The following is a 22,273-nucleotide window of genomic DNA, read 5'->3' as shown; positions in this document are numbered from 1 at the left end:
ATTCATGAAAATTCTCTGTTACAAATACAGTACTTCTCACATGTGTCAGAGACCTCTGTTTCCAAAATAAGGTATTCATGAAAGCAACTCATCTCTTTTATAAAAACGTTACTTACTGCATGTGTCAAAAGGATAACCACTACGCTATGTTTCCGCCCGGTTTCGAACCAGGGACCTTTCGCGTGTAAAGCAAACGTGATAACCACTACACTACAGAAACTGCTGCTAGTATTATCAGCAAGGAGTAACCCGAGTTTTACATATATTCATCGCACGAATACGAAATTCCAACATCATGCATTCATGAAAATTCTCTGTTACAAATACAGTACTTCTCACATGTGTCAGAGACCTCTGTTTCCAAAATAAGGTATTCATGAAAGCAACTCATCTCTTTTATAAATACGTTACTTACTGCATGTGTCAAAAGGACTGTTTCCGCCTGGTTTCGAACCAGGGACCTTTCGCGTGTAAAGCGAACGTGATAACCACTACACTACAGAAACTGCTGCTAGTATTATCAGCAAGGAGTAACCCGAGTTTTACATATATTCATCGCACGAATACGAAATTCCAACATCATGCATTCATGAAAATTCTCTGTTACAAATACAGTACTTCTCACATGTGTCAGAGACCTCTGTTTCCAAAATAAGGTATTCATGAAAGCAACTCATCTCTTTTATAAAAACGTTACTTACTGCATGTGTCAAAAGGATAACCACTACGCTATGTTTCCGCCCGGTTTCAACCAGGGACCTTTCGCGTGTAAAGCAAACGTGATAACCACTACACTACAGAAACTGCTGCTACTATTATCAGCAAGGAGTAACCCGAGTTTTACATATATTCATCGCACGAATACGAAATTCCAACATCATGTATTCATGAAAATTCTCTGTTACAAATACAGTACTTCTCACATGTGTCAGAGACCTCTGTTTCCAAAATAAGGTATTCATGAAAGCAACTCATCTCTTTTATAAATACGTTACTTACTGCATGTGTCAAAAGGACTGTTTCCGCCTGGTTTCGAACCAGGGACCTTTCGCGTGTTAAGCGAACGTGATAACCACTACACTACAGAAACTGCTGCTAGTATTATCAGCAAGGAGTAACCCGAGTTTTACATATATTCATCGCACGAATACGAAATTCCAACATCATGCATTCATGAAAATTCTCTGTTACAAATACAGTACTTCTCACATGTGTCAGAGACCTCTGTTTCCAAAATAAGGTATTCATGAAAGCAACTCATCTCTTTTATAAAAACGTTACTTACTGCATGTGTCAAAAGGATAACAACTACGCTATGTTTCCGCCCGGTTTCGAACCAGGGACCTTTCGCGTGTAAAGCGAACGTGATAACCACTACACTACAGAAACTGCTGCTACTATTATCAGCAAGGAGTAACCCGAGTTTTACAGATATTCATTGCATGTATTCGAATTTCCAAAATAAGGCATTTATTAGAACAACTATTCTCTGTTACAAATACAGTACTTACTGGATTTGTCATAGAGAACTGTTTCCGCCCGCTTCGAACCGGGGACCATTCGAGTGTAAAGCAAACTTGATAACTACTAAACTAGAGAAACTGCTGCTGGAATTACTACTGTGTAGTAAACCAAATTGTACAGATATTCATCGCAAATTCGAAATTCCAACATAATGCATTTATGAAAATTCTCTGTTACAAATACAGTACTTCTCACATGTGTCAGAGACCTCTGTTTCCAAAATAAGGTATTCATGAAAGCAACTCATCTCTTTTATAAAAACGTTACTTACTGCATGTGTCAAAAGGATAACCACTGCTATGTTTCCGCCCGGTTTCGAACCAGGGACCTTTCGCGTGTAAAGCAAACGTGATAACCACTACACTACAGAAACTGCTGCTAGTATTATCAGCAAGGAGTAACCCGAGTTTTACATATATTCATCGCACGAATACGAAATTCCAACATCATGCATTCATGAAAATTCTCTGTTACAAATACAGTACTTCTCACATGTGTCAGAGACCTCTGTTTCCAAAATAAGGTATTCATGAAAGCAACTCATCTCTTTTATAAAACGTTACTTACTGCATGTGTCAAAAGGATAACTGTTTTTCCGCCCGGTTTCAACCAGGGACCTTCGCGTGTAAAGCAAACGTGATAACCACTACACTACAGAAACTGCTGCTACTATTATCAGCAAGGAGTAACCCGAGTTTTACATATATTCATCGCACGAATACGAAATTCCAACATCATGCATTCATGAAAATTCTCTGTTACAAATACAGTACTTCTCACATGTGTCAGAGACCTCTGTTTCCAAAATAAGGTATTCATGAAAGCAACTCATCTCTTTTATAAATACGTTACTTACTGCATGTGTCAAAAAGGACTGTTTCCGCCTGGTTTCGAACCAGGGACCTTTCGCGTGTAAAGCAAACGTGATAACCACTACACTACAGAAACTGCTGCTAGTATTATCAGCAAGGAGTAACCCGAGTTTTACATATATTCATCGCACGAATACGAAATTCCAACATCATGCATTCATGAAAATTCTCTGTTACAAATACAGTACTTCTCACATGTGTCAGAGACCTCTGTTTCCAAAATAAGGTATTCATGAAAGCAACTCATCTCTTTTATAAATACGTTACTTACTGCATGTGTCAAAAATGACTGTTTCCGCCTGGTTTCGAACCAGGGACCTTTCGCGTGTAAAGCGAACGTGATAACCACTACACTACAGAAACTGCTGCTAGTATTATCAGCAAGGAGTAACCCGAGTTTTACATATATTCATCGCACGAATACGAAATTCCAACATCATGCATTCATGAAAATTCTGTTACAAATACAGTACTTCTCACATGTGTCAGAGACCTCTGTTTCCGCCCAGCATCGAAAAGCATACATTTTGCGTATTAAGTGAACTTGATAACCACTAAGCTATGGAATCTTTTGATTCCCAAAAGAAGGCATTATTGAAAAATTGAATTTTCATTTTCAACAATGGTATTTATTGAACAAGTGCTGTTTCCACAGAGGTTCAAACCAGGGACCTTTTGCATGTTAAGCACACGTGATAACAGCTACACTACAGAAACTTCTGCTTGAGATACCTGCAAGAAGTAAAACGAAATTTGTTATAGTAAGTGTATGTATTTCAATTTGCAAAGTAAGGTATTTATGAAAGCCACTCATCGCTTTTATAAATACGGTACTTACTGCATGTGTCAAAGAGGACTGTTTCCGCCCGGTTTTGAACCAGGGACCTTTCGCGTGTAAAGCAAACGTGATAACCACTACACTACAGAAACTTATGCTAGTATTATTAGCAAGGAGTAACCCGAGTTTTACAGATATTCATTGCATATATTCGAATTTCCAAAATTAAGGCATTTATTAGAACTATTCTCTGTTACAAATACAGTACTTACTGGATTTGTCATAGAGAACTGTTTCCGCCCGCTTCGAACCGGGGACCATTCGAGTGTAAAGCAAACTTGATAACTACTAAACTAGAGAAACTGCTGCTGGAATTACTACTGTGGAGTAAACCAAATTGTACAGATATTCATCGCACGAATTCGAAATTCCAACATAATGCATTTATGAAAATTCTCTGTTACAAATACAGTACTTCTCACATGTGTCAGAGACCTCTGTTTCCAAAATAAGGTATTCATGAAAGCAACTCATCTCTTTTATAAAAACGTTACTTACTGCATGTGTCAAAAAGGATAACCACTACACTATGTTTCCGCCCGGTTTAGAACCAGGGACCTTTCGCTTGTAAAGCAAACGTGATAACCACTACACTACAGAAACTGCTGCTAGTATTATCAGCAAGGAGTAACCAGAGTTTTACATATATTCATCGCACGAATACGAAATTCCAACATCATGCATTCATGAAAATTCTCTGTTACAAATACAGTACTTCTCACATGTGTCAGAGACCTCTGTTTCCAAAATAAGGTATTCATGAAAGCAACTCATCTCTTTTATAAATACGTTACTTACTGCATGTGTCAAAAATGACTGTTTCCGCCTGGTTTCGAACCAGGGACCTTTCGCGTGTAAAGCGAACGTGATAACCACTACACTACAGAAACTGCTGCTAGTATTATCAGCAAGGAGTAACCCGAGTTTTACATATATTCATCGCACGAATACGAAATTCCAACATCATGCATTCATGAAAATTCTCTGTTACAAATACAGTACTTCTCACATGTGTCAGAGACCTCTGTTTCCAAAATAAGGTATTCATGAAAGCAACTCATCTCTTTTATAAATACGTTACTTACTGCATGTGTCAAAAATGACTGTTTTTCCGCCTGGTTTCGAACCAGGGACCTTTCGCGTGTAAAGCGAACGTGATAACCACTACACTACAGAAACTGCTGCAAGTATTATCAGCAAGGAGTAACCCGAGTTTTACATATATTCATCGCACGAATACGAAATTCCAACATCATGCATTCATGAAAATTCTGTTACAAATACAGTACTTCTCACATGTGTCAGAGACCTCTGTTTCCGCCCAGCATCGAAAAGCATACATTTTGCGTATTAAGTGAACTTGATAACCACTAAGCTATGGAATCTTTTGATTCCCAAAAGAAGGCATTATTGAAAAATTGAATTTTCATTTTCAACAATGGTATTTATTGAACAAGTGCTGTTTCCACAGAGGTTCAAACCAGGGACCTTTTGCATGTTAAGCACACGTGATAACAGCTACACTACAGAAACTTCTGCTTGAGATACCTGCAAGAAGTAAAACGAAATTTGTTATAGTAAGTGTATGTATTTCAATTTGCAAAGTAAGGTATTTATGAAAGCCACTCATCGCTTTTATAAATACGGTACTTACTGCATGTGTCAAAGAGGACTGTTTCCGCCCGGTTTTGAACCAGGGACCTTTCGCGTGTAAAGCAAACGTGATAACCACTACACTACAGAAACTTATGCTAGTATTATTAGCAAGGAGTAACCCGAGTTTTACAGATATTCATTGCATATATTCGAATTTCCAAAATTAAGGCATTTATTAGAACTATTCTCTGTTACAAATACAGTACTTACTGGATTTGTCATAGAGAACTGTTTCCGCCCGCTTCGATCCGGGGACCATTCGAGTGTAAAGCAAACTTGATAAGTACTAAACTAGAGAAACTGCTGCTGGAATTACTACTGTGGAGTAAACCAAATTGTACAGATATTCATCGCACGAATTCGAAATTCCAACATAATGCATTTATGAAAATTCTCTGTTACAAATACAGTACTTCTCACATGTGTCAGAGACCTCTGTTTCCAAAATAAGGTATTCATGAAAGCAACTCATCTCTTTTATAAAAACGTTACTTACTGCATGTGTCAAAAAGGATAACCACTACACTATGTTTCCGCCCGGTTTCGAACCAGGGACCTTTCGCGTGTAAAGCAAACGTGATAACCACTACACTACAGAAACTGCTGCTAGTATTATCAGCAAGGAGTAACCCGAGTTTTACATATATTCATCGCACGAATACGAAATTCCAACATCATGCATTCATGAAAATTCTCTGTTACAAATACAGTACTTCTCACATGTGTCAGAGACCTCTGTTTCCAAAATAAGGTATTCATGAAAGCAACTCATCTCTTTTATAAATACGTTACTTACTGCATGTGTCAAAAAGGACTGTTTCCGCCTGGTTTCGAACCAGGGACCTTTCGCGTGTAAAGCGAACGTGATAACCACTACACTACAGAAACTGCTGCTAGTATTATCAGCAAGGAGTAACCCGAGTTTTACATATATTCATCGCACGAATACGAAATTCCAACATCATGCATTCATGAAAATTCTCTGTTACAAATACAGTACTTCTCACATGTGTCAGAGACCTCTGTTTCCAAAATAAGGTATTCATGAAAGCAACTCATCTCTTTTATAAAAACGTTACTTACTGCATGTGTCAAAAGGATAACAACTACGCTATGTTTCCGCCCGGTTTCGAACCAGGGACCTTTCGCGTGTAAAGCGAACGTGATAACCACTACACTACAGAAACTGCTGCTACTATTATCAGCAAGGAGTAACCCGAGTTTTACAGATATTCATTGCATGTATTCGAATTTCCAAAATAAGGCATTTATTAGAACAACTATTCTCTGTTACAAATACAGTACTTACTGGATTTGTCATAGAGAACTGTTTCCGCCCGCTTCGAACCGGGGACCATTCGAGTGTAAAGCAAACTTGATAACTACTAAACTAGAGAAACTGCTGCTGGAATTACTACTGTGTAGTAAACCAAATTGTACAGATATTCATCGCACGAATTCGAAATTCCAACATAATGCATTTATGAAAATTCTCTGTTACAAATACAGTACTTCTCACATGTGTCAGAGACCTCTGTTTCCAAAATAAGGTATTCATGAAAGCAACTCATCTCTTTTATAAAAACGTTACTTACTGCATGTGTCAAAAGGATAACCACTACGCTATGTTTCCGCCCGGTTTCGAACCAGGGACCTTTCGCGTGTAAAGCAAACGTGATAATCACTACACTACAGAAACTGCTGCTACTATTATCAGCAAGGAGTAACCCGAGTTTTACATATATTCATCGCACGAATACGAAATTCCAACATCATGCATTCATGAAAATTCTCTGTTACAAATACAGTACTTCTCACATGTGTCAGAGACCTCTGTTTCCAAAATAAGGTATTCATGAAAGCAACTCATCTCTTTTATAAATACGTTACTTACTGCATGTGTCAAAAGGACTGTTTTTCCGCCTGGTTTCGAACCAGGGACCTTTCGCGTGTTAAAGCGAACGTGATAACCACTACACTACAGAAACTGCTGCTAGTATTATCAGCAAGGAGTAACCCGAGTTTTACATATATTCATCGCACGAATACGAAATTCCAACATCATGCATTCATGAAAATTCTCTGTTACAAATACAGTACTTCTCACATGTGTCAGAGACCTCTGTTTCCAAAATAAGGTATTCATGAAAGCAACTCATCTCTTTTATAAAAACGTTACTTACTGCATGTGTCAAAAGGATAACAACTACGCTATGTTTCCGCCCGGTTTCGAACCAGGGACCTTTCGCGTAAGCGAACGTGATAACCACTACACTACAGAAACTGCTGCTACTATTATCAGCAAGGAGTAACCCGAGTTTTACAGATATTCATTGCATGTATTCGAATTTCCAAAATAAGGCATTTATTAGAACAACTATTCTCTGTTACAAATACAGTACTTACTGGATTTGTCATAGAGAACTGTTTCCGCCCGCTTCGAACCGGGGACCATTCGAGTGTAAAGCAAACTTGATAACTACTAAACTAGAGAAACTGCTGCTGGAATTACTACTGTGTAGTAAACCAAATTGTACAGATATTCATCGCACGAATTCGAAATTCCAACATAATGCATTTATGAAAATTCTCTGTTACAAATACAGTACTTCTCACATGTGTCAGAGACCTCTGTTTCCAAAATAAGGTATTCATGAAAGCAACTCATCTCTTTTATAAAAACGTTACTTACTGCATGTGTCAAAAGGATAACCACTGTTTCCGCCCGGTTTCGAACCAGGGACCTTTCGCGTGTAAAGCAAACGTGATAACCACTACACTACAGAAACTGCTGCTAGTATTATCAGCAAGGAGTAACCCGAGTTTTACATATATTCATCGCACGAATACGAAATTCCAACATCATGCATTCATGAAAATTCTCTGTTACAAATACAGTACTTCTCACATGTGTCAGAGACCTCTGTTTCCAAAATAAGGTATTCATGAAAGCAACTCATCTCTTTTATAAAAACGTTACTTACTGCATGTGTCAAAAAGGATAACTGTTTCCGCCCGGTTTCGAACCAGGGACCTTTCGCGTGTAAAGCAAACGTGATAACCACTACACTACAGAAACTGCTGCTAGTATTATCAGCAAGGAGTAACCCGAGTTTTACATATATTCATCGCACGAATACGAAATTCCAACATCATGCATTCATGAAAATTCTCTGTTACAAATACAGTACTTCTCACATGTGTCAGAGACCTCTGTTTCCAAAATAAGGTATTCGAAAGCAACTCATCTCTTTTATAAATACGTTACTTACTGCATGTGTCAAAATAACCACTACTGTTTCCGCCTGGTTTCGAACCAGGGACCTTTCGCGTGTAAAGCAAACGTGATAACCACTACACTACAGAAACTGCTGCTAGTATTATCAGCAAGGAGTAACCCGAGTTTTACATATATTCATCGCACGAATACGAAATTCCAACATCATGCATTCATGAAAATTCTCTGTTACAAATACAGTACTTCTCACATGTGTCAGAGACCTCTGTTTCCAAAATAAGGTATTCATGAAAGCAACTCATCTCTTTTATAAAAACGTTACTTACTGCATGTGTCAAAAGGATAACCACTACACTATGTTTCCGCCCGGTTTCGAACCAGGGACCTTTCGCGTGTAAAGCAAACGTGATAACCACTACACTACAGAAACTGCTGCTAGTATTATCAGCAAGGAGTAACCCGAGTTTTACATATATTCATCGCACGAATACGAAATTCCAACATCATGCATTCATGAAAATTCTCTGTTACAAATACAGTACTTCTCACATGTGTCAGAGACCTCTGTTTCCAAAATAAGGTATTCATGAAAGCAACTCATCTCTTTTATAAAAACGTTACTTACTGCATGTGTCAAAAGGATAACCTGTTTTTCCGCCTGGTTTCGAACCAGGGACCTTTCGCGTGTAAAGCAAACGTGATAACCACTACACTACAGAAACTGCTGCTAGTATTATCAGCAAGGAGTAACCCGAGTTTTACATATATTCATCGCACGAATACGAAATTCCAACATCATGCATTCATGAAAATTCTCTGTTACAAATACAGTACTTCTCACATGTGTCAGAGACCTCTGTTTCCAAAATAAGGTATTCATGAAAGCAACTCATCTCTTTTATAAATACGTTACTTACTGCATGTGTCAAAAGGACTGTTTCCGCCTGGTTTCGAACCAGGGACCTTTCGCGTGTAAAGCAAACGTGATAACCACTACACTACAGAAACTGCTGCTAGTATTATCAGCAAGGAGTAACCCGAGTTTTACATATATTCATCGCACGAATACGAAATTCCAACATCATGCATTCATGAAAATTCTCTGTTACAAATACAGTACTTCTCACATGTGTCAGAGACCTCTGTTTCCAAAATAAGGTATTCATGAAAGCAACTCATCTCTTTATAAATAAATACGTTACTTACTGCATGTGTCAAAAGGACTGTTTCCGCCTGGTTTCGAACCAGGGACCTTTCGCGTGTAAAGCAAACGTGATAACCACTACACTACAGAAACTGCTGCTAGTATTATCAGCAAGGAGTAACCCGAGTTTTACATATATTCATCGCACGAATACGAAATTCCAACATCATGCATTCATGAAAATTCTCTGTTACAAATACAGTACTTCTCACATGTGTCAGAGACCTCTGTTTCCAAAATAAGGTATTCATGAAAGCAACTCATCTCTTTTATAAAAACGTTACTTACTGCATGTGTCAAAAGGATAACCACTACGCTATGTTTCCGCCCGGTTTCGAACCAGGGACCTTTCGCGTGTAAAGCAAACGTGATAACCACTACACTACAGAAACTGCTGCTACTATTATCAGCAAGGAGTAACCCGAGTTTTACATATATTCATCGCACGAATACGAAATTCCAACATCATGCATTCATGAAATTCTCTGTTACAAATACAGTACTTCTCACATGTGTCAGAGACCTCTGTTTCCAAAATAAGGTATTCATGAAAGCAACTCATCTCTTTTATAAATACGTTACTTACTGCATGTGTCAAAAGGACTGTTTCCGCCTGGTTTCGAACCAGGGACCTTTCGCGTGTAAAGCAAACGTGATAACCACTACACTACAGAAACTGCTGCTAGTATTATCAGCAAGGAGTAACCCGAGTTTTACATATATTCATCGCACGAATACGAAATTCCAACATCATGCATTCATGAAAATTCTCTGTTACAAATACAGTACTTCTCACATGTGTCAGAGACCTCTGTTTCCAAAATAAGGTATTCATGAAAGCAACTCATCTCTTTTATAAAAACGTTACTTACTGCATGTGTCAAAAGGATAACCACTACGCTATGTTTCCGCCCGGTTTCGAACCAGGGACCTTTCGCGTGTAAAGCAAACGTGATAACCACTACACTACAGAAACTGCTGCTACTATTATCAGCAAGGAGTAACCCGAGTTTTACATATATTCATCGCACGAATACGAAATTCCAACATCATGCATTCATGAAAATTCTCTGTTACAAATACAGTACTTCTCACATGTGTCAGAGACCTCTGTTTCCAAAATAAGGTATTCATGAAAGCAACTCATCTCTTTTATAAATACGTTACTTACTGCATGTGTCAAAAATGACTGTTTCCGCCTGGTTTCGAACCAGGGACCTTTCGCGTGTTAAGCAAACGTGATAACCACTACACTACAGAAACTGCTGCTAGTATTATCAGCAAGGAGTAACCCGAGTTTTACATATATTCATCGCACGAATACGAAATTCCAACATCATGCATTCATGAAAATTCTCTGTTACAAATACAGTACTTCTCACATGTGTCAGAGACCTCTGTTTCCAAAATAAGGTATTCATGAAAGCAACTCATCTCTTTTATAAAAACGTTACTTACTGCATGTGTCAAAAAGGATAACACTACTACTATGTTTCCGCCCGGTTTCGAACCAGGGACCTTTCGCGTGTAAAGCGAACGTGATAACCACTACACTACAGAAACTGCTGCTACTATTATCAGCAAGGAGTAACCCGAGTTTTACAGATATTCATTGCATGTATTCGAATTTCCAAAATAAGGCATTTATTAGAACAACTATTCTCTGTTACAAATACAGTACTTACTGGATTTGTCATAGAGAACTGTTTCCGCCCGCTTCGAACCGGGGACCATTCGAGTGTAAAGCAAACTTGATAACTACTAAACTAGAGAAACTGCTGCTGGAATTACTACTGTGTAGTAAACCAAATTGTACAGATATTCATCGCACGAATTCGAAATTCCAACATAATGCATTTATGAAAATTCTCTGTTACAAATACAGTACTTCTCACATGTGTCAGAGACCTCTGTTTCCAAAATAAGGTATTCATGAAAGCAACTCATCTCTTTTATAAAAACGTTACTTACTGCATGTGTCAAAAGGATAACCACTACTATGTTTCCGCCCGGTTTCGAACCAGGGACCTTTCGCGTGTAAAGCAAACGTGATAACCACTACACTACAGAAACTGCTGCTAGTATTATCAGCAAGGAGTAACCCGAGTTTTACATATATTCATCGCACGAATACGAAATTCCAACATCATGCATTCATGAAAATTCTCTGTTACAAATACAGTACTTCTCACATGTGTCAGAGACCTCTGTTTCCAAAATAAGGTATTCATGAAAGCAACTCATCTCTTTTATAAATACGTTACTTACTGCATGTGTCAAAAAGGACTGTTTCCGCCTGGTTTCGAACCAGGGACCTTTCGCGTGTAAAGCGAACGTGATAACCACTACACTACAGAAACTGCTGCTAGTATTATCAGCAAGGAGTAACCCGAGTTTTACATATATTCATCGCACGAATACGAAATTCCAACATCATGCATTCATGAAAATTCTCTGTTACAAATACAGTACTTCTCCATGTGTCAGAGACCTCTGTTTCCAAAATAAGGTATTCATGAAAGCAACTCATCTCTTTTATAAAAACGTTACTTACTGCATGTGTCAAAAAGGATAACCACTACACTATGTTTCCGCCCGGTTTCGAACCAGGGACCTTTCGCGTGTAAAGCAAACGTGATAACCACTACACTACAGAAACTGCTGCTAGTATTATCAGCAAGGAGTAACCCGAGTTTTACATATATTCATCGCACGAATACGAAATTCCAACATCATGCATTCATGAAAATTCTCTGTTACAAATACAGTACTTCTCACATGTGTCAGAGACCTCTGTTTCCAAAATAAGGTATTCATGAAAGCAACTCATCTCTTTTATAAATACGTTACTTACTGCATGTGTCAAAAAGGACTGTTTCCGCCTGGTTTCGAACCAGGGACCTTTCGCGTGTAAAGCGAACGTGATAACCACTACACTACAGAAACTGCTGCTACTATTATCAGCAAGGAGTAACCCGAGTTTTACAGATATTCATTGCATGTATTCGAATTTCCAAAATAAGGCATTTATTAGAACAACTATTCTCTGTTACAAATACAGTACTTACTGGATTTGTCATAGAGAACTGTTTCCGCCCGCTTCGAACCGGGGACCATTCGAGTGTAAAGCAAACTTGATAACTACTAAACTAGAGAAACTGCTGCTGGAATTACTACTGTGGAGTAAACCAAATTGTACAGATATTCATCGCACGAATTCGAAATTCCAACATAATGCATTTATGAAAATTCTCTGTTACAAATACAGTACTTCTCACATGTGTCAGAGACCTCTGTTTCCAAAATAAGGTATTCATGAAAGCAACTCATCTCTTTTATAAAAACGTTACTTACTGCATGTGTCAAAAGGATAACCACTACGTATGTTTCCGCCCGGTTTCGAACCAGGGACCTTTCGCGTGTAAAGCAAACGTGATAACCACTACACTACAGAAACTGCTGCTAGTATTATCAGCAAGGAGTAACCCGAGTTTTACATATATTCATCGCACGAATACGAAATTCCAACATCATGCATTCATGAAAATTCTCTGTTACAAATACAGTACTTCTCACATGTGTCAGAGACCTCTGTTTCCAAAATAAGGTATTCATGAAAGCAACTCATCTCTTTTATAAAAACGTTACTTACTGCATGTGTCAAAAAGGATAACCACTACGTTATGTTTCCGCCTGGTTTCGAACCAGGGACCTTTCGCGTGTAAAGCAAACGTGATAACCACTACACTACAGAAACTGCTGCTAGTATTATCAGCAAGGAGTAACCCGAGTTTTACATATATTCATCGCACGAATACGAAATTCCAACATCATGCATTCATGAAAATTCTCTGTTACAAATACAGTACTTCTCACATGTGTCAGAGACCTCTGTTTCCAAAATAAGGTATTCATGAAAGCAACTCATCTCTTTTATAAATACGTTACTTACTGCATGTGTCAAAAAGGACTGTTTCCCCTGGTTTCGAACCAGGGACCTTTCGCGTGTAAAGCGAACGTGATAACCACTACACTACAGAAACTGCTGCTAGTATTATCAGCAAGGAGTAACCCGAGTTTTACATATATTCATCGCACGAATACGAAATTCCAACATCATGCATTCATGAAAATTCTCTGTTACAAATACAGTACTTCTCACATGTGTCAGAGACCTCTGTTTCCAAAATAAGGTATTCATGAAAGCAACTCATCTCTTTTATAAAAACGTTACTTACTGCATGTGTCAAAAGGATAACCACTACGCTATGTTTCCGCCCGGTTTCGAACCAGGGACCTTTCGCGTGTAAAGCAAACGTGATAACCACTACACTACAGAAACTGCTGCTACTATTATCAGCAAGGAGTAACCCGAGTTTTACATATATTCATCGCACGAATACGAAATTCCAACATCATGTATTCATGAAAATTCTCTGTTACAAATACAGTACTTCTCACATGTGTCAGAGACCTCTGTTTCCAAAATAAGGTATTCATGAAAGCAACTCATCTCTTTTATAAATACGTTACTTACTGCATGTGTCAAAAGGACTGTTTCCGCCTGGTTTCGAACCAGGGACCTTTCGCGTGTTAAAGCGAACGTGATAACCACTACACTACAGAAACTGCTGCTAGTATTATCAGCAAGGAGTAACCCGAGTTTTACATATATTCATCGCACGAATACGAAATTCCAACATCATGCATTCATGAAAATTCTCTGTTACAAATACAGTACTTCTCACATGTGTCAGAGACCTCTGTTTCCAAAATAAGGTATTCATGAAAGCAACTCATCTCTTTTATAAAAACGTTACTTACTGCATGTGTCAAAAGGATAACAACTACGCTATGTTTCCGCCCGGTTTCGAACCAGGGACCTTTCGCGTGTAAAGCGAACGTGATAACCACTACACTACAGAAACTGCTGCTACTATTATCAGCAAGGAGTAACCCGAGTTTTACAGATATTCATTGCATGTATTCGAATTTCCAAAATAAGGCATTTATTAGAACAACTATTCTCTGTTACAAATACAGTACTTACTGGATTTGTCATAGAGAACTGTTTCCGCCCGCTTCGAACCGGGGACCATTCGAGTGTAAAGCAAACTTGATAACTACTAAACTAGAGAAACTGCTGCTGGAATTACTACTGTGTAGTAAACCAAATTGTACAGATATTCATCGCACGAATTCGAAATTCCAACATAATGCATTTATGAAAATTCTCTGTTACAAATACAGTACTTCTCACATGTGTCAGAGACCTCTGTTTCCAAAATAAGGTATTCATGAAAGCAACTCATCTCTTTTATAAAAACGTTACTTACTGCATGTGTCAAAAAGGATAACCACTACACTATGTTTCCGCCCGGTTTCGAACCAGGGACCTTTCGCGTGTAAAGCAAACGTGATAACCACTACACTACAGAAACTGCTGCTAGTATTATCAGCAAGGAGTAACCCGAGTACATATATTCATCGCACGAATACGAAATTCCAACATCATGCATTCATGAAAATTCTCTGTTACAAATACAGTACTTCTCACATGTGTCAGAGACCTCTGTTTCCAAAATAAGGTATTCATGAAAGCAACTCATCTCTTTTATAAATACGTTACTTACTGCATGTGTCAAAAAGGACTGTTTCCGCCTGGTTTCGAACCAGGGACCTTTCGCGTGTAAAGCGAACGTGATAACCACTACACTACAGAAACTGCTGCTAGTATTATCAGCAAGGAGTAACCCGAGTTTTACATATATTCATCGCACGAATACGAAATTCCAACATCATGCATTCATGAAAATTCTCTGTTACAAATACAGTACTTCTCACATGTGTCAGAGACCTCTGTTTCCAAAATAAGGTATTCATGAAAGCAACTCATCTCTTTTATAAAAACGTTACTTACTGCATGTGTCAAAAGGATAACCACTACACTATGTTTCCGCCCGGTTTCGAACCAGACCTTTCGCGTGTAAAGCAAACGTGATAACCACTACACTACAGAAACTGCTGCTAGTATTATCAGCAAGGAGTAACCCGAGTTTTACATATATTCATCGCACGAATACGAAATTCCAACATCATGCATTCATGAAAATTCTCTGTTACAAATACAGTACTTCTCACATGTGTCAGAGACCTCTGTTTCCAAAATAAGGTATTCATGAAAGCAACTCATCTCTTTTATAAATACGTTACTTACTGCATGTGTCAAAAAGACTGTTTCCGCCTGGTTTCGAACCAGGGACCTTTCGCGTGTAAAGCAACGTGATAACCACTACACTACAGAAACTGCTGCTAGTATTATCAGCAAGGAGTAACCCGAGTTTTACATATATTCATCGCACGAATACGAAATTCCAACATCATGCATTCATGAAAATTCTCTGTTACAAATACAGTACTTCTCACATGTGTCAGAGACCTCTGTTTCCAAAATAAGGTATTCATGAAAGCACTCATCTCTTTTATAAAAACGTTACTTACTGCATGTGTCAAAAAGGATAACCACTACACTATGTTTCCGCCCGGTTTCGAACCAGGGACCTTTCGCGTGTAAAGCAAACGTGATAACCACTACACTACAGAAACTGCTGCTACTATTATCAGCAAGGAGTAACCCGAGTTTTACATATATTCATCGCACGAATACGAAATTCCAACATCATGCATTCATGAAAATTCTCTGTTACAAATACAGTACTTCTCACATGTGTCAGAGACCTCTGTTTCCAAAATAAGGTATTCATGAAAGCAACTCATCTCTTTTATAAATACGTTACTTACTGCATGTGTCAAAAAGGACTGTTTCCGCCTGGTTTCGAACCAGGGACCTTTCGCGTGTTAAGCGAACGTGATAACCACTACACTACAGAAACTGCTGCTAGTATTATCAGCAAGGAGTAACCCGAGTTTTACATATATTCATCGCACGAATACGAAATTCCAACAACATCATGCATTCATGAAAATTCTCTGTTACAAATACAGTACTTCTCACATGTGTCAGAGACCTCTGTTTCCAAAATAAGGTATTCATGAAAGCAACTCATCTCTTTTATAAAAACGTTACTTACTGCATGTGTCAAAAAGGATAACAACTACGCTATGTTTCCGCCCGGTTTCGAACCAGGGACCTTTCGCGTGTAAAGCAAACGTGATAACCACTACACTACAGAAACTGCTGCTACTATTATCAGCAAGGAGTAACCCGAGTTTTACAGATATTCATTGCATGTATTCGAATTTCCAAAATAAGGCATTTATTAGAACAACTATTCTCTGTTACAAATACAGTACTTACTGGATTTGTCATAGAGAACTGTTTCCGCCCGCTTCGAACCGGGGACCATTCGAGTGTAAAGCAAACTTGATAACTACTAAACTAGAGAAACTGCTGCTGGAATTACTACTGTGTAGTAAACCAAATTGTACAGATATTCATCGCACGAATTCGAAAATTCCAACATAATGCATTTATGAAAATTCTCTGTTACAAATACAGTACTTCTCACATGTGTCAGAGACCTCTGTTTCCAAAATAAGGTATTCATGAAAGCAACTCATCTCTTTTATAAAAACGTTACTTACTGCATGTGTCAAAAGGATAACCACTACGTATGTTTCCGCCCGGTTTCGAACCAGGGACCTTTCGCGTGTAAAGCAAACGTGATAACCACTACACTACAGAAACTGCTGCTAGTATTATCAGCAAGGAGTAACCCGAGTTTTACATATATTCATCGCACGAATACGAAATTCCAACATCATGCATTCATGAAAATTCTCTGTTACAAATACAGTACTTCTCACATGTGTCAGAGACCTCTGTTTCCAAAATAAGGTATTCATGAAAGCAACTCATCTCTTTTATAAATACGTTACTTACTGCATGTGTCAAAAAGGACTGTTTCCGCCTGGTTTCGAACCAGGGACCTTTCGCGTGTAAAGCGAACGTGATAACCACTACACTACAGAAACTGCTGCTAGTATTATCAGCAAGGAGTAACCCGAGTTTTACATATATTCATCGCACGAATACGAAATTCCAACATCATGCATTCATGAAAATTCTCTGTTACAAATACAGTACTTCTCACATGTGTCAGAGACCTCTGTTTCCAAAATAAGGTATTCATGAAAGCAACTCATCTCTTTTATAAAAACGTTACTTACTGCATGTGTCAAAAGGATAACCACTACGCTATGTTTCCGCCCGGTTTCGAACCAGGGACCTTTCGCGTGTAAAGCAAACGTGATAACCACTACACTACAGAAACTGCTGCTACTATTATCAGCAAGGAGTAACCCGAGTTTTACATATATTCATCGCACGAATACGAAATTCCAACATCATGCATTCATGAAAATTCTCTGTTACAAATACAGTACTTCTCACATGTGTCAGAGACCTCTGTTTCCAAAATAAGGTATTCATGAAAGCAACTCATCTCTTTTATAAAACGTTACTTACTGCATGTGTCAAAAGGATCAAAAAGGACTGTTTCCGCCTGGTTTCGAACCAGGGACCTTTCGCGTGTTAAGCAACGTGATAACCACTACACTACAGAAACTGCTGCTAGTATTATCAGCAAGGAGTAACCCGAGTTTTACATATATTCATCGCACGAATACGAAATTCCAACATCATGCATTCATGAAAATTCTCTGTTACAAATACAGTACTTCTCACATGTGTCAGAGACCTCTGTTTCCAAAATAAGGTATTCATGAAAGCAACTCATCTCTTTTATAAAAACGTTACTTACTGCATGTGTCAAAAGGATAACAACTACGCTATGTTTCCGCCCGGTTTCGAACCAGGGACCTTTCGCGTGTAAAGCGAACGTGATAACCACTACACTACAGAAACTGCTGCTACTATTATCAGCAAGGAGTAACCCGAGTTTTACAGATATTCATTGCATGTATTCGAATTTCCAAAATAAGGCATTTATTAGAACAACTATTCTCTGTTACAAATACAGTACTTACTGGATTTGTCATAGAGAACTGTTTCCGCCCGCTTCGAACCGGGGACCATTCGAGTGTAAAGCAAACTTGATAACTACTAAACTAGAGAAACTGCTGCTGGAATTACTACTGTGTAGTAAACCAAATTGTACAGATATTCATCGCACGAATTCGAAATTCCAACATAATGCATTTATGAAAATTCTCTGTTACAAATACAGTACTTCTCACATGTGTCAGAGACCTCTGTTTCCAAAATAAGGTATTCATGAAAGCAACTCATCTCTTTTATAAAAACGTTACTTACTGCATGTGTCAAAAATGATAACCACTACGCTATGTTTCCGCCCGGTTTCGAACCAGGGACCTTTCGCGTGTAAAGCAAACGTGATAACCACTACACTACAGAAACTGCTGCTAGTATTATCAGCAAGGAGTAACCCGAGTTTTACATATATTCATCGCACGAATACGAAATTCCAACATCATGCATTCATGAAAATTCTCTGTTACAAATACAGTACTTCTCACATGTGTCAGAGACCTCTGTTTCCAAAATAAGGTATTCATGAAAGCAACTCATCTCTTTTATAAAAACGTTACTTACTGCATGTGTCAAAAAGGATAACCACTACACTATGTTTCCTCCCGGTTTCGAACCAGGGACCTTTCGCGTGTTAAGCAAACGTGATAACCACTACACTACAGAAACTGCTGCTAGTATTATCAGCAAGGAGTAACCCGAGTTTTACATATATTCATCGCACGAATACGAAATTCCAACATCATGCATTCATGAAAATTCTCTGTTACAAATACAGTACTTCTCACATGTGTCAGAGACCTCTGTTTCCAAAATAAGGTATTCATGAAAGCAACTCTACACTACAGAAACTGCTGCTAGTATTACCAGCAAGGAGTAACCCGCCGACTGAGATGGCCGCCTCGCTTCGCGTTCCTAGGAAACTATGCAGTTTTTTGTTTTTTGTTTTTTACGTGTTATTTCTTACATTAGTACCCCAGGTCATCTTAGGTTTCATTACATACAGTCGAGAAGAACTACTGAATATAAGATCAGCGTCAACTCACCATCAGTACGACCAAGAATATGTTTTCCTTGGACGCGGATCCTGTGTTCTGCCTTACAAACAGGACAACGGAATGGATCGCATGCAGCGACCCAAGGAAACGACTCCGAAAAAGGGAAACGCGCGGTGTTCTGGTCAGACTCCGGAAAAGGGCACATCGCGCACCACTTCCCAGTATTCTTCTTGCCAATGTCCAGTCTCTCGACAACAAGGTTGATGAAATCCGAGCAAGGGTGGCATTCCAGAGGGACATCAGAGACTGCAACGTTCTCTGCTTTACGGAGACATGGCTTACTGGAAAACGCTATCCAGGGCGGTGCAGCCAGCGGGTTTCTCCACGCATCGCGCCGACAGAAACAAACATCTCTCTGGTAAGAAGAGTGGAGGGCGTATGCCTCATGACTAACGGGACATGGTGTGATGAAGAAAACATACAGGAACTCAAATCCTTCTGTTCACCTGATTTAGAATTCCTCACAATCAAATGTAGACCGCATTATCTTCCAAGAGAATTCTCTTCGATTATAATCACAGCCGTATATATCCCCCAAGCAGACACATCGATGGCTCTGAACGAACTTTATTTAACTCTTTGCAAACTGGAAAACATTTATCCGGAGGCTGCATTCATTGTAGCTGGGGATTTTAACAAAGCCAATCTGAAAACAAGACTCCCTAAATTTTATCAGCATATCGATTGCGCAACCAGGGGTGGTAAAACCTTGGATCATTGTTACTCTAACTTCCATGACGCATATAAGGCCCTGCCCCGCCCCCTTTCGGAAAAGCTGACCACGACTCCATTTTGCTGATCCCTGCCTACAGACAGAAATTAAAACAAGAGGCTCCCACGCTGAGGTCTGTCCAACGCTGGTCAGAACAAGCTGACTCTACACTCAAGACTGCTTCCATCACGTGGACTGGGACATGTTTCGTACTGCGTCAGATGGGAATATTGACGAATACGCTGATTCGGTGTGCGAGTTCATTAGAACGTGCGTCGAAGATGTCGTTCCCATAGCAACGATAAAAACATTCCCTAACCAGAAACCGTGGATTGATGGCAGCATTCGCGTGAAACTGAAAGCGCGAACCACTGCTTTTAATCAGGGCAAGGTGTCTGGCAACATGACTGAATACAAACAGTGCAGCTATTCCCTCCGTAAGGCTGTCAAACAAGCTAAGCGTCAGTACAGAGACAAAGTGGAATCTCAATTCAATGGCTCAGACACAAGAGGCATGTGGCAGGGTCTACAGTCAATCACGGACTACAAGATGAAATCCAGCCCAGTCACGGACCAGGATGTCTTGCTCCCAGGCAGACTAAATAACTTTTTGCCCGCTTTGAGGACAATACAGTGCCACTGACATGGCCTGCAACGGAAACATGCAGTCTCTCCTTCACTGCAGCCGAGGTGAGTAAGACATTTAAACGTGTTAACCCTCGCAAGGCTGCAGGCCCAGACGGCATCCCCAGCCGCGCCCTCCGAGCATGCGCAGACCAGCTGGCCGGTGTGTTTACGGACATATTCAATCAATCCCTATACCAGTCTGCTGTTCCCACATGCTTCAAGGGGCCACCATTGTTCCTGTTCCCAAGAAAGCTAAGGTAACTGAGCTAAACGACTACCGCCCGTAGCACTCACTCCCGTCATCATGAAGTGCTTTGAGAGACTAGTCAAGGACCATATCACCTCCACCCTACCTGACACCCTAGACCCACTCCAATTTGCTTACCGCCCAAATAGGTCCACAGACGATGCAATCTCAACCACACTGCACACTGCCCTAACCCACCTGGACAAGAGGAATACCTATGTGAGAATGCTGTTCATCGACTACAGCTCGGCATTCAACACCATAGTACCCTCCAAGCTCGTCATCAAGCTCGAGACCCTGGGTCTCGATCCCGCCCTGTGCAACTGGGTACTGGACTTCCTGACGGGCCGCCCCCAGGTGGTGAGGGTAGGCAACAACATCTCCTCCCCGCTGATCCTCAACACGGGGCCCCACAAGTGCGTTCTGAGCCCTCTCCTGTACTCCCTGTTCACCCACGACTGCGTGGCCACGCACGCCTCAACTCAATCATCAAGTTTGCGGACGACACAACAGTGGTAGGCTTGATTACCAACAACGACGAGACGGCCTACAGGGAGGAGGTGAGGGCCCTTGGAGTGTGGTGTCAGGAAAATAACCTCACACTCAACGTCAACAAAACTAAGGAGATGATTGTGGACTTCAGGAAACAGCAGAGGGAACACCCCCTATCCACATCGATGGAACAGTAGTGGAGAGGGTAGCTAGTTTTAAGTTCCTCGGCATACACATCACAGACAAACTGAATTGGTCCACTCACACTGACAGCGTCGTGAAGAAGGCGCAGCAGCGCCTATTCAACCTCAGGAGGCTGAAAAATTCGGCTTGTCACCAAAAGCACTCACAAACTTCTACAGATGCACAATCGAGAGCATCCTGGCGGGCTGTATCACCGCCTGGTACGGCAACTGCTCCGCCCTCAACCGTAAGGCTCTCAGAGGGTAGTGAGGACTGCACAACGCATCACCGGGGGCAAACTACCTGCCCTCCAGGACACCTACACCACCCGTTGTTACAGGAAGGCCATAAAGATCATCAAGGACATCAACCACCCGAACCACTGCCTGTTCACCCCGCTATCATCCAGAGGCGAGGTCAGTACAGGTGCATCAAAGCTGGGACCGAGAGACTGAAAAACAGCTTCTATCTCAAGGCCATCAGACTGTTAAATAGCCACCACTAACATTGAGTGGCTGCTGCCAACACACTGTCATTGACACTGACCCAACTCCAGCCATTTTAATAATGGGAATTGATGGAAATGATGTA

General features: G+C 40.0%; 44 non-coding genes across 44 annotated transcripts; all 44 read right to left on the bottom strand.

Moving 5' to 3' along the window:
• Positions 1-147: 147 nt before the first annotated feature.
• trnav-uac lies at positions 148-220 on the bottom strand. Its single transcript has one exon. It is a non-coding gene; the product is annotated as a tRNA-Val (tRNA).
• A 213-nt stretch (positions 221-433) lies between these two features.
• Positions 434-506, bottom strand: trnav-uac. The gene has a single exon. It is a non-coding gene; the product is annotated as a tRNA-Val (tRNA).
• A 511-nt stretch (positions 507-1,017) lies between these two features.
• Positions 1,018-1,090, bottom strand: trnav-aac. Its single transcript has one exon. It is a non-coding gene; the product is annotated as a tRNA-Val (tRNA).
• A 226-nt stretch (positions 1,091-1,316) lies between these two features.
• On the bottom strand, positions 1,317-1,389 carry trnav-uac. Its single transcript has one exon. It is a non-coding gene; the product is annotated as a tRNA-Val (tRNA).
• Positions 1,390-1,824: 435 nt separating this feature from the next.
• Positions 1,825-1,897, bottom strand: trnav-uac. The gene has a single exon. It is a non-coding gene; the product is annotated as a tRNA-Val (tRNA).
• Positions 1,898-2,399: 502 nt separating this feature from the next.
• Positions 2,400-2,472, bottom strand: trnav-uac. The gene has a single exon. It is a non-coding gene; the product is annotated as a tRNA-Val (tRNA).
• A 214-nt stretch (positions 2,473-2,686) lies between these two features.
• On the bottom strand, positions 2,687-2,759 carry trnav-uac. The gene has a single exon. It is a non-coding gene; the product is annotated as a tRNA-Val (tRNA).
• A 494-nt stretch (positions 2,760-3,253) lies between these two features.
• On the bottom strand, positions 3,254-3,326 carry trnav-uac. Its single transcript has one exon. It is a non-coding gene; the product is annotated as a tRNA-Val (tRNA).
• Positions 3,327-4,051: 725 nt separating this feature from the next.
• trnav-uac lies at positions 4,052-4,124 on the bottom strand. The gene has a single exon. It is a non-coding gene; the product is annotated as a tRNA-Val (tRNA).
• A 783-nt stretch (positions 4,125-4,907) lies between these two features.
• trnav-uac lies at positions 4,908-4,980 on the bottom strand. Its single transcript has one exon. It is a non-coding gene; the product is annotated as a tRNA-Val (tRNA).
• A 438-nt stretch (positions 4,981-5,418) lies between these two features.
• On the bottom strand, positions 5,419-5,491 carry trnav-uac. The gene has a single exon. It is a non-coding gene; the product is annotated as a tRNA-Val (tRNA).
• A 214-nt stretch (positions 5,492-5,705) lies between these two features.
• trnav-uac lies at positions 5,706-5,778 on the bottom strand. The gene has a single exon. It is a non-coding gene; the product is annotated as a tRNA-Val (tRNA).
• Positions 5,779-6,004: 226 nt separating this feature from the next.
• Positions 6,005-6,077, bottom strand: trnav-uac. Its single transcript has one exon. It is a non-coding gene; the product is annotated as a tRNA-Val (tRNA).
• Positions 6,078-7,606: 1,529 nt separating this feature from the next.
• On the bottom strand, positions 7,607-7,679 carry trnav-uac. The gene has a single exon. It is a non-coding gene; the product is annotated as a tRNA-Val (tRNA).
• Positions 7,680-7,896: 217 nt separating this feature from the next.
• trnav-uac lies at positions 7,897-7,969 on the bottom strand. Its single transcript has one exon. It is a non-coding gene; the product is annotated as a tRNA-Val (tRNA).
• Positions 7,970-8,186: 217 nt separating this feature from the next.
• On the bottom strand, positions 8,187-8,259 carry trnav-uac. The gene has a single exon. It is a non-coding gene; the product is annotated as a tRNA-Val (tRNA).
• Positions 8,260-8,485: 226 nt separating this feature from the next.
• Positions 8,486-8,558, bottom strand: trnav-uac. The gene has a single exon. It is a non-coding gene; the product is annotated as a tRNA-Val (tRNA).
• A 505-nt stretch (positions 8,559-9,063) lies between these two features.
• On the bottom strand, positions 9,064-9,136 carry trnav-uac. The gene has a single exon. It is a non-coding gene; the product is annotated as a tRNA-Val (tRNA).
• A 216-nt stretch (positions 9,137-9,352) lies between these two features.
• On the bottom strand, positions 9,353-9,425 carry trnav-uac. Its single transcript has one exon. It is a non-coding gene; the product is annotated as a tRNA-Val (tRNA).
• Positions 9,426-9,651: 226 nt separating this feature from the next.
• Positions 9,652-9,724, bottom strand: trnav-uac. Its single transcript has one exon. It is a non-coding gene; the product is annotated as a tRNA-Val (tRNA).
• A 212-nt stretch (positions 9,725-9,936) lies between these two features.
• Positions 9,937-10,009, bottom strand: trnav-uac. Its single transcript has one exon. It is a non-coding gene; the product is annotated as a tRNA-Val (tRNA).
• A 226-nt stretch (positions 10,010-10,235) lies between these two features.
• On the bottom strand, positions 10,236-10,308 carry trnav-uac. Its single transcript has one exon. It is a non-coding gene; the product is annotated as a tRNA-Val (tRNA).
• Positions 10,309-10,522: 214 nt separating this feature from the next.
• On the bottom strand, positions 10,523-10,595 carry trnav-aac. The gene has a single exon. It is a non-coding gene; the product is annotated as a tRNA-Val (tRNA).
• Positions 10,596-10,822: 227 nt separating this feature from the next.
• Positions 10,823-10,895, bottom strand: trnav-uac. The gene has a single exon. It is a non-coding gene; the product is annotated as a tRNA-Val (tRNA).
• A 437-nt stretch (positions 10,896-11,332) lies between these two features.
• trnav-uac lies at positions 11,333-11,405 on the bottom strand. The gene has a single exon. It is a non-coding gene; the product is annotated as a tRNA-Val (tRNA).
• Positions 11,406-11,619: 214 nt separating this feature from the next.
• trnav-uac lies at positions 11,620-11,692 on the bottom strand. Its single transcript has one exon. It is a non-coding gene; the product is annotated as a tRNA-Val (tRNA).
• A 226-nt stretch (positions 11,693-11,918) lies between these two features.
• On the bottom strand, positions 11,919-11,991 carry trnav-uac. The gene has a single exon. It is a non-coding gene; the product is annotated as a tRNA-Val (tRNA).
• Positions 11,992-12,205: 214 nt separating this feature from the next.
• On the bottom strand, positions 12,206-12,278 carry trnav-uac. The gene has a single exon. It is a non-coding gene; the product is annotated as a tRNA-Val (tRNA).
• A 438-nt stretch (positions 12,279-12,716) lies between these two features.
• trnav-uac lies at positions 12,717-12,789 on the bottom strand. Its single transcript has one exon. It is a non-coding gene; the product is annotated as a tRNA-Val (tRNA).
• A 227-nt stretch (positions 12,790-13,016) lies between these two features.
• On the bottom strand, positions 13,017-13,089 carry trnav-uac. Its single transcript has one exon. It is a non-coding gene; the product is annotated as a tRNA-Val (tRNA).
• Positions 13,090-13,601: 512 nt separating this feature from the next.
• trnav-uac lies at positions 13,602-13,674 on the bottom strand. Its single transcript has one exon. It is a non-coding gene; the product is annotated as a tRNA-Val (tRNA).
• Positions 13,675-14,187: 513 nt separating this feature from the next.
• Positions 14,188-14,260, bottom strand: trnav-uac. Its single transcript has one exon. It is a non-coding gene; the product is annotated as a tRNA-Val (tRNA).
• A 440-nt stretch (positions 14,261-14,700) lies between these two features.
• trnav-uac lies at positions 14,701-14,773 on the bottom strand. The gene has a single exon. It is a non-coding gene; the product is annotated as a tRNA-Val (tRNA).
• Positions 14,774-14,984: 211 nt separating this feature from the next.
• On the bottom strand, positions 14,985-15,057 carry trnav-uac. Its single transcript has one exon. It is a non-coding gene; the product is annotated as a tRNA-Val (tRNA).
• Positions 15,058-15,865: 808 nt separating this feature from the next.
• trnav-uac lies at positions 15,866-15,938 on the bottom strand. The gene has a single exon. It is a non-coding gene; the product is annotated as a tRNA-Val (tRNA).
• Positions 15,939-16,152: 214 nt separating this feature from the next.
• trnav-aac lies at positions 16,153-16,225 on the bottom strand. Its single transcript has one exon. It is a non-coding gene; the product is annotated as a tRNA-Val (tRNA).
• A 230-nt stretch (positions 16,226-16,455) lies between these two features.
• On the bottom strand, positions 16,456-16,528 carry trnav-uac. Its single transcript has one exon. It is a non-coding gene; the product is annotated as a tRNA-Val (tRNA).
• Positions 16,529-16,967: 439 nt separating this feature from the next.
• trnav-uac lies at positions 16,968-17,040 on the bottom strand. Its single transcript has one exon. It is a non-coding gene; the product is annotated as a tRNA-Val (tRNA).
• A 214-nt stretch (positions 17,041-17,254) lies between these two features.
• trnav-uac lies at positions 17,255-17,327 on the bottom strand. Its single transcript has one exon. It is a non-coding gene; the product is annotated as a tRNA-Val (tRNA).
• A 226-nt stretch (positions 17,328-17,553) lies between these two features.
• On the bottom strand, positions 17,554-17,626 carry trnav-uac. The gene has a single exon. It is a non-coding gene; the product is annotated as a tRNA-Val (tRNA).
• A 222-nt stretch (positions 17,627-17,848) lies between these two features.
• Positions 17,849-17,920, bottom strand: trnav-aac. The gene has a single exon. It is a non-coding gene; the product is annotated as a tRNA-Val (tRNA).
• Positions 17,921-18,146: 226 nt separating this feature from the next.
• On the bottom strand, positions 18,147-18,219 carry trnav-uac. Its single transcript has one exon. It is a non-coding gene; the product is annotated as a tRNA-Val (tRNA).
• A 440-nt stretch (positions 18,220-18,659) lies between these two features.
• trnav-uac lies at positions 18,660-18,732 on the bottom strand. Its single transcript has one exon. It is a non-coding gene; the product is annotated as a tRNA-Val (tRNA).
• A 227-nt stretch (positions 18,733-18,959) lies between these two features.
• On the bottom strand, positions 18,960-19,032 carry trnav-aac. Its single transcript has one exon. It is a non-coding gene; the product is annotated as a tRNA-Val (tRNA).
• Positions 19,033-22,273: the final 3,241 nt, after the last annotated feature.

The sequence above is a fragment of the Oncorhynchus gorbuscha genome, unplaced genomic scaffold (genome assembly GCF_021184085.1).
Source record: "Oncorhynchus gorbuscha isolate QuinsamMale2020 ecotype Even-year unplaced genomic scaffold, OgorEven_v1.0 Un_scaffold_6177, whole genome shotgun sequence".
Taxonomy (NCBI): Eukaryota; Metazoa; Chordata; class Actinopteri; order Salmoniformes; family Salmonidae; genus Oncorhynchus; species Oncorhynchus gorbuscha.
The sequence above is the reverse complement of the archived record's forward strand: the minus strand, read 5'-3'. Positions and strand labels throughout refer to the sequence as shown.